Source organism: Ipomoea nil, unplaced genomic scaffold (assembly GCF_001879475.1).
Source record: "Ipomoea nil cultivar Tokyo-kokei standard unplaced genomic scaffold, Asagao_1.1 scaffold3065, whole genome shotgun sequence".
In the NCBI taxonomy this organism is placed as follows: domain Eukaryota; kingdom Viridiplantae; phylum Streptophyta; class Magnoliopsida; order Solanales; family Convolvulaceae; genus Ipomoea; species Ipomoea nil.
In genome coordinates this window covers 2,143,567-2,153,649 of record NW_017619493.1, presented here as the reverse complement: position 1 = coordinate 2,153,649, position 10,083 = coordinate 2,143,567, and the positions used below count along the sequence as shown (strand labels likewise).

Here is a 10,083-nt window from a genome sequence, read left to right as displayed (position 1 = left end):
CATTCTATTGTGCCTCTCAGGTATCGAAGTACCCTTCTCAGTGCATCCCAGTGCAAGATGCTAGGGTTGTGTGTATAACGACTGAGTTTGTTCACTGCAAATGCAATATCTGGTCTAGTATAGTTCATTAAGAACATTAGACTCCCAATTATCTTTGCATATTCTCCTTGAGACACACTTGTCTCTAGGTTTTTAATTAACTTAACACTAGGATCATAAGGGGTTTTGGCCGGAGTCACATCATAACTCTCGAACTTCTTCAGAAGTTTTTCTGTGTAATGGCTTTGAGATAAAAGATAACCGCTCTCGGTTTTCTTAACTTTAATCCCAAGTATTACATCAGCTTCCCCAATATCCTTCATATCAAATTTGCTACACAGAGTCTTTTTAGTCTCATTTATAGCTTTAATGCTCGAGCTGAAGATTAACATGTCGTCTACATAAAGACAGATAATCACAAAACTAGACTCTATCTCTTTAGAGTATAAACATGCATCTGAGCGGTTAGTAGAATAACCTAACTCTAACAGAGTTTTATGAAATTTTTCATACCACTGTTTAGGGGCTTGTTTTAAGCCATACAGAGATCTCTTGAGTCTACACACCTTTCCTTCTTGTCCCGGATCAACACACCCGGGAGGTTGTTCCATATAGATCTCCTCTTCTAGTTCACCATTTAGGAAGGCTGTTTTCACATCCATCTGATGCACTATCAGCCTGTGTAAGGATGCCAAAGCAAATAATACACGAATGGTTGCAATTTTGGTTACTGGTGAATAGGTATAAAAATAATCCTCACCAAATTTCTGTGTGTAACCTTTTGCTACCAGTCTTGCTTTGAATCTCTCAATTGAGCCGTCGGGTCTCAACTTTCTTTTGAAGATCCATTTGCATCCTATGGGTTTACATCCCTTGGGTAAACTCACCAGTTCCCATGTATGATTAGACCGTATGGAGTCCAACTCATTTTTAACAGCTTCCTTCCATAAGGTTGAGTCTACTGAGCGCATAGCTTCTTCAAAGCTTTTTGGTTCTTCTTCTAACACAAGTTGGCATATTAGTTGGTCACAAAGCTCATTTAGATCTTTCAACTCCGTCACATATGTGATGAAGCCAGAACCAAAGTTTTTCTCAACTCTAGGCCTTTTACTTCTTCTAGGCTCTTCTGAGTTAGTTGTGAAGCTGTGAAAGGGGTTAACCTGATGAAGTCTATTAACCTCTGTATTGTTAGAATCCTTTAACGGAAAAATGTGTTCAAAGAAAACAGCATCTCTATATTCACACATTGAACGAGTATCTAAGCACATAAATCTATATGCAGCACTGTTTTCAGCATACCCAACAAACACGGCGTCTAAGGTTTTAGGACCCAGATTGGGCCTTTTGAAGGACGGTAGTCCCACCTTTGCCAAGCAACCCCATACCTTAAGGTATTTAAGGTTCGGGGCATGCCATTTCCACAGTTCATAAGGGGTCTTTTCAAACCCTTTGTGTACAACTCTATTAAGTATGTGGTTTGCTGTTAAAACAGCTTCCCCCCACAAAGAATCAGAAGCTCCTGAACTAATTAACATAGCATTGAGCATCTCTTTAAGAGTTCTATTTTTCCTTTCTGCTATACCATTTTGTTGGGGTGTGTACGGTGCAGTTACCTCATGTATAATGCCAGAGGATTCACATAGACTTTTCAAGAAGTTTGTTTCATATTCTCCTCCTCTATCGGATCGTAGTCTTTTGATCCTTTTGTCTAACTGATTTTCTACTTCAGTTTTAAATGCAACAAACTTTTGTTCGGCTTCACTTTTTGATCGTAGTAAATAGATTTTTGTATAACGGGAGAAGTCATCAATAAACGTAATATAATAACGTTTGCCACCTCTACTTTCAGTGGTCTTAAAGTCTGCCAAATCAGTGTGAATTAATTCTAACAGTGATGAAGTGCGTTCTTTTACAGTAGAAAAAGATGTTCTCGCAAATTTAGCTTCAGCACACGTTTCACATTGTTCACATGGATCATTTGACACATTTGGTAACATATTCATGCTTTTCAGTCTATTTAAACATTTTGCACCAACATGTCCTAATCTACCATGCCAAACATTAACTGAAACGGTAATATAAGCAGAAGAGGCATTCTTATTATCACAACTGATTTGAGAGGTTCTAGATACAGAAGTGTTATTTTTCACTATACTAACATCTAGCACAAAAAGACCTCCACGCAAATATCCCTTCCCAAGGAATTTCCCACAGCGAGTCATAACCAATCGGTCAGACTCAAAGACCATCTTAATTCCAGCCTTGTTAAGAAGGCTTCCAGAAATTAAGTTTCTACGAAGGGAAGGGACATATAACACATTGTGCAAAAGTAGATGTTTTCCAGAACACAGAATTAGTTCTATTTTTCCTCTACCACTTACCTCAGAGACGCTCGAGTTCCCCATGAACACTTGTTCTCCGTCTGTGATGGACTCGAAAGTTTTGAACAGATCCTTGTTGTAGCAGAAGTGTCTCGATGCTCCCGTGTCTACAACCCATTCGTCTGGATTTCCAACCATGTTGGCTTCGGTAATCATTGCAGCTACAATGTCAGGATCATCCTTGTTCTCCAGAAGATGAGCTTGATTGTTAGGCCCATCACTGTTCGATTTATGACCAGTTTGACTGGTAGAACCCTTACGGTGATAGCATTGGGCAGCCTTATGGCCCTTTTTGCCACAGACGTAGCATTCGCCATTATTTTTCCCTTTTTTCTGAATCTTGCCATTTTTGACACGGTTGTTACCGTTGTTTTTGTAGTTTTTCTTTTGGTTTCGGTCGCCTGATTTAGGCTTGTCAGAACTAGTGTTGGTTTCGACCACATTGGCCTTAACATTATCAGAAAAAAAGACTGACCTGTGAACCATTCGATTTTCTTCTTCGATGTTCAGGCTACTGATCAGCTGTTGAAGAGTGTAGTTTTATTTTGGTTTTGAAATCTACCCACGAGTCTGGCAACTTGTCAATAAGTGAGTCGCGAGTCTGGCAACTTGTCAATAAGTGAGTCGCAAAGGACGACATCGTTCAGCACGGCAGCGTCGTGACGAGACGGGCGGGCGGCGGCGGCGGCGCGCGCGTGGTTATCTCTTATTCCCTCTTCATAATAGTTCAAACCTTCTCAAAAGGTTTGGTTATTATAAAGGGGAAATCCAAAAGCTAAGTTAGCAATGTGGGACAACTTGAACAAGCATCTCATTAATGCTTCTTCTTTAAATGCTCCCAACACAAATCAGCGTAAATATCTTATTACACCAAGTACGTATGGCTTCAAATTCAATCGACATTGTTAGACGTGAAATTTCTCCTAAGAACAGAAGGAACCGGCCAATAAAGGTTAGAGTGGTGCTGTGACACCCCAAAATATTTTCATCTAAAATAAAATTTCAAAATAAAATTATTTATATAATTTTTACTCCTACAATGGTTTTGCTAAATGGGTGTACAAATAAAATATTTTAAACTCTTTATTTCAAATAATTTGGTACAAAATATTTATATAATTATTTATGGTTTCAAAAGCCTAATATAAAGGATATATTTATTTATCAAAAATTTGACCCAAAAGTCTATCTAAGCGGAGCTTGCCAATTTTTTTTTTTTTTTTATACCTATTTAACCCTAGACCCATATCATTTTAAATTCTTAAACCGAATAATATTTCATTAGTCAGATTCACTAGTACAGAAACAATAATACGCGTCTTAGGAAATGTACAATACGTGTCCAAAGTTGCTTGGACGCATATGTAGGAGACGCAAATTGTATGAACAATCTACATCATAGGTTACTTTGGACGCACATAATGACTATACACGTCTTAAGTTCCTGAACTTCTAACGCTTATAGTATTATTTTTTAAAAATATACTATATGCGTCAGGAGTATGCTAACTTCTGATGCATATAGGAGAGTTACTTCCACCAATGGTCCTCCGACTATCGTGATTTTCCTAAATTGGTCCTCGTCTTTTAATTTGGACGAAAAAGACACTTGACTTTCAGATTTGTTCTAACATTAGTCCTTCCGTTAACTTTCAATTAATTAGGCGTTAGTGTAGAGGATAAAATGGTCATTTCATTAGCTATGTCTTTAAGCAAATTATACAACCGTAATTAGGCGTTAGTGTATACTTCCTACTACTTCACTACCGGAAAGGTCCAAACGCCGAGAAGAAACGGTGGTTGCTGTGTCAATTGTAGCCACCGCGCCGCCGGAAAGCATGTTGAGAGGAGTCCGTCGTTGCCTCCTGCCCTGTTCGTCGAGAAAAAACAGGGGTCACCGGAAGCTCAGTGAGAGAGCAACTCGCTGGGGAGATCTAGCCGCCGCCACTATTAGTTAGCGTCATTGCCAACCACTGCTGCAACGTTAAGAGGGAACCAGAGCATGAAGCTACCTTCGCTGGATCCATTGTAGCCGCCACGCTGCCGGAAAGCATCATCATCAACTTCGCTAGATCTCCCGCTGCTACTTCTTGCCGCTAAATAGATCTGCTACAACAGAAGGTTGCCGGAGCTCATTGGAGGCCGAAACTGCCGAGGAGAACCAAGCTGCTACGCTGATCTACTCACGTCGGATTGGAGGACGCCTTCTTGCTGCCGAAAAAACTGCTACGTCGGAGAAGGAAGCTCGCCACTACTCCACGCTGTCGCCAGTGAAGAGCTGCTTGCACCGGTCACCGCCATTTAGCACTTAACTTCCTTGAGACCATGGGCAAAGTACAAGAATGTTGGGTCTGTGGAACCACCTTGTAGTAAGCAAACACAAGAGTGCTATTGTCAGCCATGCTATCCCCCACAAAAAATTGCTACAAATTGCATGCTACAAATTGCTTCTTACTTGATGTATTTCTTAATGTATGCTACAAATTGCTTCTTATCAAAGGCAGGTTACTCTTGGAGTCTGGAAGTGTCAACAATGTCGACCACCTTAACAGTTTGGTCATCAACTCCCTCATCCTCATCAGCACCTTCTGCAGATGGGTTTGCCCTAATATCTACTTTAACTGCTCCCTGGAACACCGACTCTCCCTCAACTTCCCACAGAACCCCGTTCTCAATTTCTTTGTAGAAAAATGAGTTAGAGAGAAGCTCATCACCAGTTAGTAAATCCTGATAGACCAGCATGGTTGATAGCTTGAGCTCTCTCGGGATGCTCCGAACATAGATTGAATCAGGAAGAGAGAGCAGAGAGAGCTTCACTGGAGAATTGAAGAAGATAACTAGGAAAAGACCCTTTTACCCCTTAACTTAACGTCTATATAACTTTTAGTTAACGGAAGGACTAATGGTGGAACACTTTTGATAGTCAAGGGTTTATTTTGTCTAGATTAAAAGACGAGGACCAAATTTGGAAAATCACAATAGTCAGAGGACTATTGCTGGAATTAACTCCATATTGTTGTAATTCGACCTATCAACTCGTTAGTTCTCGCGTGATGTTTGCACGGTAATGCTTGGAGATTGTATGTATATGAGTATATAGAATAGATAAGTAAAAGGGAGAGGAAGAACACAATGTATAGAACACAATCACATGAGACCATCTTTTCATTAAGCCATCACCCTCAATTTATAGGGATGATTACAACCTTTCACATCCTTTAACATAAGTAATGAAATAAGTAAACGCTAACAAAAGGTCAAAAGTTTAATGGCCATAATAATAAAATATTTATAACACTCCCCCTTGGCCATTAAATAACTATACTCATGCCTCGTTAAAAACCTCGCTAGAAAAACCTAGTGGGAAAAACCTAGACGAGGAAAAGAGTACACGAAGTATGTTGATCCATGTGTTGCACTGGTTGCCTCATTAAAAACCTTAGCCTAAGAAAACCCAGTGGGAAAAAACTTAGTCAAGGAAAAGAGTACAACCATAAGCCTTCTGGGCATAATCTTCAAGATTTCAAGGGTCTTCAGGACTATCCACTCAAGTGCACCAACATCGGTTGCCTCATTAAAAATCTTAGCCTAAGAAAACCATGTGGGGAAAAACATAGGTAAGGGAAAAAGAGTACAACCATATGCTTGCATAGCATAATCTTCAGGATTTCAAAAGTCCTCTAGATTGTCCATTCTAGCACAGTTAGGGATTGTCGCTCCCCCTGAAGATAACAATCTTCAAAGCCTACGCATCCCAATTTTATAAACATATTACTCAAAAGTGGATGTAGGCAGAGACTTAGTGAACATATCTGCAAGATTATTCACTAGAACGAACTTTCTCAACATGAATTTTACCACTCTTCTGGAGTTCATGTGTAGAACGACTTAGGTGCAATATGTTTTGTAAGGTTTACAGCAGTCCAGTTCTAATACAGCTAATGAAGTCGAGCAAGGGGTGGTAGACCAAGGGATCTTATCACAGCATTCCAATTCTGATGGTATGTCCAGAACTAATAATGAGAGCATGCATGCAATACATCAGTGTGATCACACCTCACATGAGACAATCAATGATGATGAGGTTCAACCAAGAAGATCGAGTAGACAAAGGCAGTTTCCAAACAGACTTAAGACTATCTCTGTGAAGCTGTGATCAGTAAAGGTCCATCTCCACATTCTCTTTCTAAGGTCATAACTTTTGATGCACTTGAACCATCACACAAATGTTTTTCTATGGCTGTGACTTCTGCTAATGAACCAAAGTCCTACAACCAAGCCATTAAAGATCAACATTGGAGGGAAGATATGAAGACAGAGATCCAAGCACTGCAGGATAATAAAACATGGGAGTTAACCACTCTTACTGCAGGGAAAACACCCATAGGCTGCAAATGGGTCTATAAGGTGAAGTTAAAGGCTGATGGTTCAGTTGAAAGATACAAGGCACGTCTTGTGGCAAAAGGGTACACACAACAACTAGGGGTTGATTATATTGAGACATTCTGACCGGTTGCTAGAATCACAACCATTCGGACCTTCCTAGCAATTGTAGCTTCGAAGGCTTGGTATATTCATCAAATGGACATAAATAACGCATTCTTACATGATGATTTGACTGAAGAAGTTTATATGATCATACCGCCCGGTTTTCAACCTGAGAAGCCAAACGAAGTGTGTTAACTGCTCTGATCTCTCTATGGTCTTAAACAAGCTAGCCGCCAGTGGAATGCAAAATTAAGCATTGCTCTGTCCAGTATGGGGTTAACTCAGTCCAAGGCTGATCCGTCATTGTTTACTAGAGGACAAGATGGCACCTTCATAGCAGTTCTCGTGTATGTAGATGACATATTGGTCACTAGTCCTGATTTGAACCTAATCAGTGATCTCAAAATAGTGCTTGATAATGCTTTCAAGATTAAAGATTTGGCGAAGTTAGGGTATTTCCTAGGGATTGAAGCGAGATTAGATGATGAAGGCTTGAATCTCTATCAAAGGAAATACTCTCTAGACATCCTAGCAGAAGCAGGTTTCCTTGAATCAAAACCTGTAAGTACTCCAATGGTTCCTGGTTATCATCTCAACCACACGGATGGTGAACCACTCAATGATGTCAATGGCTATAGAAGACTCGTTGGACGTCTCTTATATCTCACGGCCACGAGACCGGACATATCTTACGATGTGCAACAGTTGAGTCAATTCATTGACACTCCCACTGACAAGCACCTAAGTGCAGCTCACAGAGTACTTCGGTATATAAAGGGGACACCAGGTCAAGGTATGTTCAATCCCAAGGACAATGCCTTACAGCTTAATGTTTTTTCAGACTCCGATTGGGCTGCGTGTGTAGAAACGAGAAGGTCCATAACTGGATTTTGTGTTTTCCTTGGTTCTTCGCTCGTTTCTTGGAAATCAAAGAAACAAGCAACGGTATCAAGATCCTCATCTGAAGCAGAGTACCGAGCTCTCGCTTCTTCTATTTGTGAGGTACAATGGTTAATGTTTTTACTTGCAGGCATGCAGACCTCTATGCGGCAGTGGTATTCTGTGATAATAAATCTGTTGTAGCTATGGCCGAAAATAAAGGGTTTCACGAGAGAACGAAGCACATCGAGATAGACTGCCACCTCGTTCGAGAAAAGGTCTCCCAAGGCTTAATTAAGCTACTGTCAGTATCATCAACAAATCAAATAGCAGATGGTTTTACTAAACCTTTACCCATCACAATGTTCAGAACTTTTGTGTCTAAGCTGGGCATCCAGAACCTGCATGCGCCACCTTACCGGGGGGAGGGGGTGTTGGAGAAGAATAAAAGGGTTGAATAGTAATTTTCATTATAGATTAGTTGTAACCGCCTTTTACCTCCAATTCCTTTTGTACAAATGCTTTCTCCTGGCTTCTGTTGACACATTGAATAAAACAAGTTCACTTTCTCTCTCTCTCCTCTTCGTACTTCACATAAAAAAGTATTCATTTATATCATCATAGTTCCTCCACTGGGAATATTTTGATTTCCCCTTCTGATCTGCTCCTTTTAGCTTCATAATCAAAGTTGTGAAGAGGGTTAACAAATATTTTCACCCCTTTACCACGATATCAATATTTCAATTCTATCAATTCAACACTTTACCACAATCAATTGCACACTACATACACCAAACTCTATCAATATACTAACTATCAAAACTACTAAATAAATGAATAAATAAAACAAATACAAGTATCAACACATTATTAAAATTAACTAAAAACATGAATGCAAACATTTAACACTCCATCATAATTAGCCGTCAGAACACAATAAGATACATAAAAACACTGCAAATAGGTCACTTGTATAGAACAATTCAAAGGCAATAAAAAAAAAGGAATATAATATGACAAGATACATACCAACACTGCAAATTGGTCATGAAGATAATTCCTGTTTCTGTATTAAACTACTCGAAAATCACATTAAAAATTTATTGATACAGTCAAATTAATACTAAAATAAGTAGTATTATCATCAATGGGGACTGTAGGAACTTATCAAGTTTTACAAATGTTGGCACTGCAGAGTAAAATGCTTTAGAAAGGAAGTGACTGTAGGAATCAAAACAAGTAACAAAGAAAATTGCCTCCAACAGGTAAGTGATTTCAAATCCCGTGAAATTGTCAATGAAAAAAGTTATTGTAATACAATAATACACAATTATGTCAAGGACATATTATGTATAAACATAAATTAAACAATGCATAAAGCTGGAAAATTACCTAATGAAGGAGAAACGAACAACTACCGCTGCTGTGTGAATCGGAGAAGGAGAAACGAATTGAATGGCAACTGCTGCTTGTGTCCTTGCAAGCTTAGAAGTTAGAACAGGAATGGAATACTTGCCACAGTGCTTTAAACCATGATCTCTGCATTGCTTTGCAATGTCACTAAAAATGCTCAAGGTCATTTTTCTTTATTCAAGTGTTGGTATTCTTTTCCTGCAAAAACATACCTAAGAAATTAAGTGAAGAGCAAAGAAGTGACATCCCCACATATAATTTACAAAGTAAATTTGAAGAAAGACCTTCTGAGCAGAGATCCTTTTTATCAAAAGTTGTAAGCAAATGCGAACCTGTTTCAAAATATTTATGAAAAAGCAAAAGAAGTTTCATAATAGTGAGTAAAATGGTAAAAAGTTCAAAGGGAAGTAAAACACTTTGCTGTGTTACCCTCTAGGTTAGCTCCCCTTCTCCACATTCTAGTCCCTAAATAGAATGCCACCATATTGAACATCAATATTTGACCATTACTCTTTTGCTTACAGATATAAATGGCGCATGATGACGAAAAATGGGGGAAATGAAATATTTTGTAGATTATAGATCTGAAAATGTTAGCTTACAGATCTGGATGACAGCAGCGGTGGAAATCTTCTGGCAAGCCTCTGGCATCATTCTTCGCAGCCATCGGCGGAGGTGTACTTGGTGTACGAAGGAGAACCGGCGACCTTTGCTACTATGCGAAGGAGAACCAACTGTTGGGGAAAAATTCGGATAGAATATGTCGTAGACCTGGGGCTACTGTTTTTTATAGGCTGAGAATGGATGAATCCTGAAGGGATCGGTGACGTGTGCAAGACACTACTTTAAAAGCAAAAATTTCCCGGAGACGGTTGTAGTCTTA

At 39.3% G+C, this 10,083-nt stretch overlaps 1 long non-coding RNA gene and 1 pseudogene across 2 annotated transcripts; both read right to left on the bottom strand.

The window, feature by feature from the left end:
• Positions 1-4,721: 4,721 nt before the first annotated feature.
• Positions 4,722-5,230, bottom strand: LOC109164497 (annotated as a pseudogene).
• A 3,150-nt stretch (positions 5,231-8,380) lies between these two features.
• LOC109164502 lies at positions 8,381-9,851 on the bottom strand. Of its 2 annotated transcripts, XR_002051417.1 has the most exons (4): positions 9,803-9,851; positions 9,485-9,532; positions 9,180-9,398; positions 8,381-8,461 (listed from the first exon to the last, which is right to left on the bottom strand). It is a non-coding gene; the product is annotated as an uncharacterized LOC109164502 (long non-coding RNA). The 2 variants fall into 2 exon arrangements; XR_002051416.1 differs by lacking the exon at positions 8,381-8,461 and having other exon boundaries at positions 8,950-9,398.
• Positions 9,852-10,083: the final 232 nt, after the last annotated feature.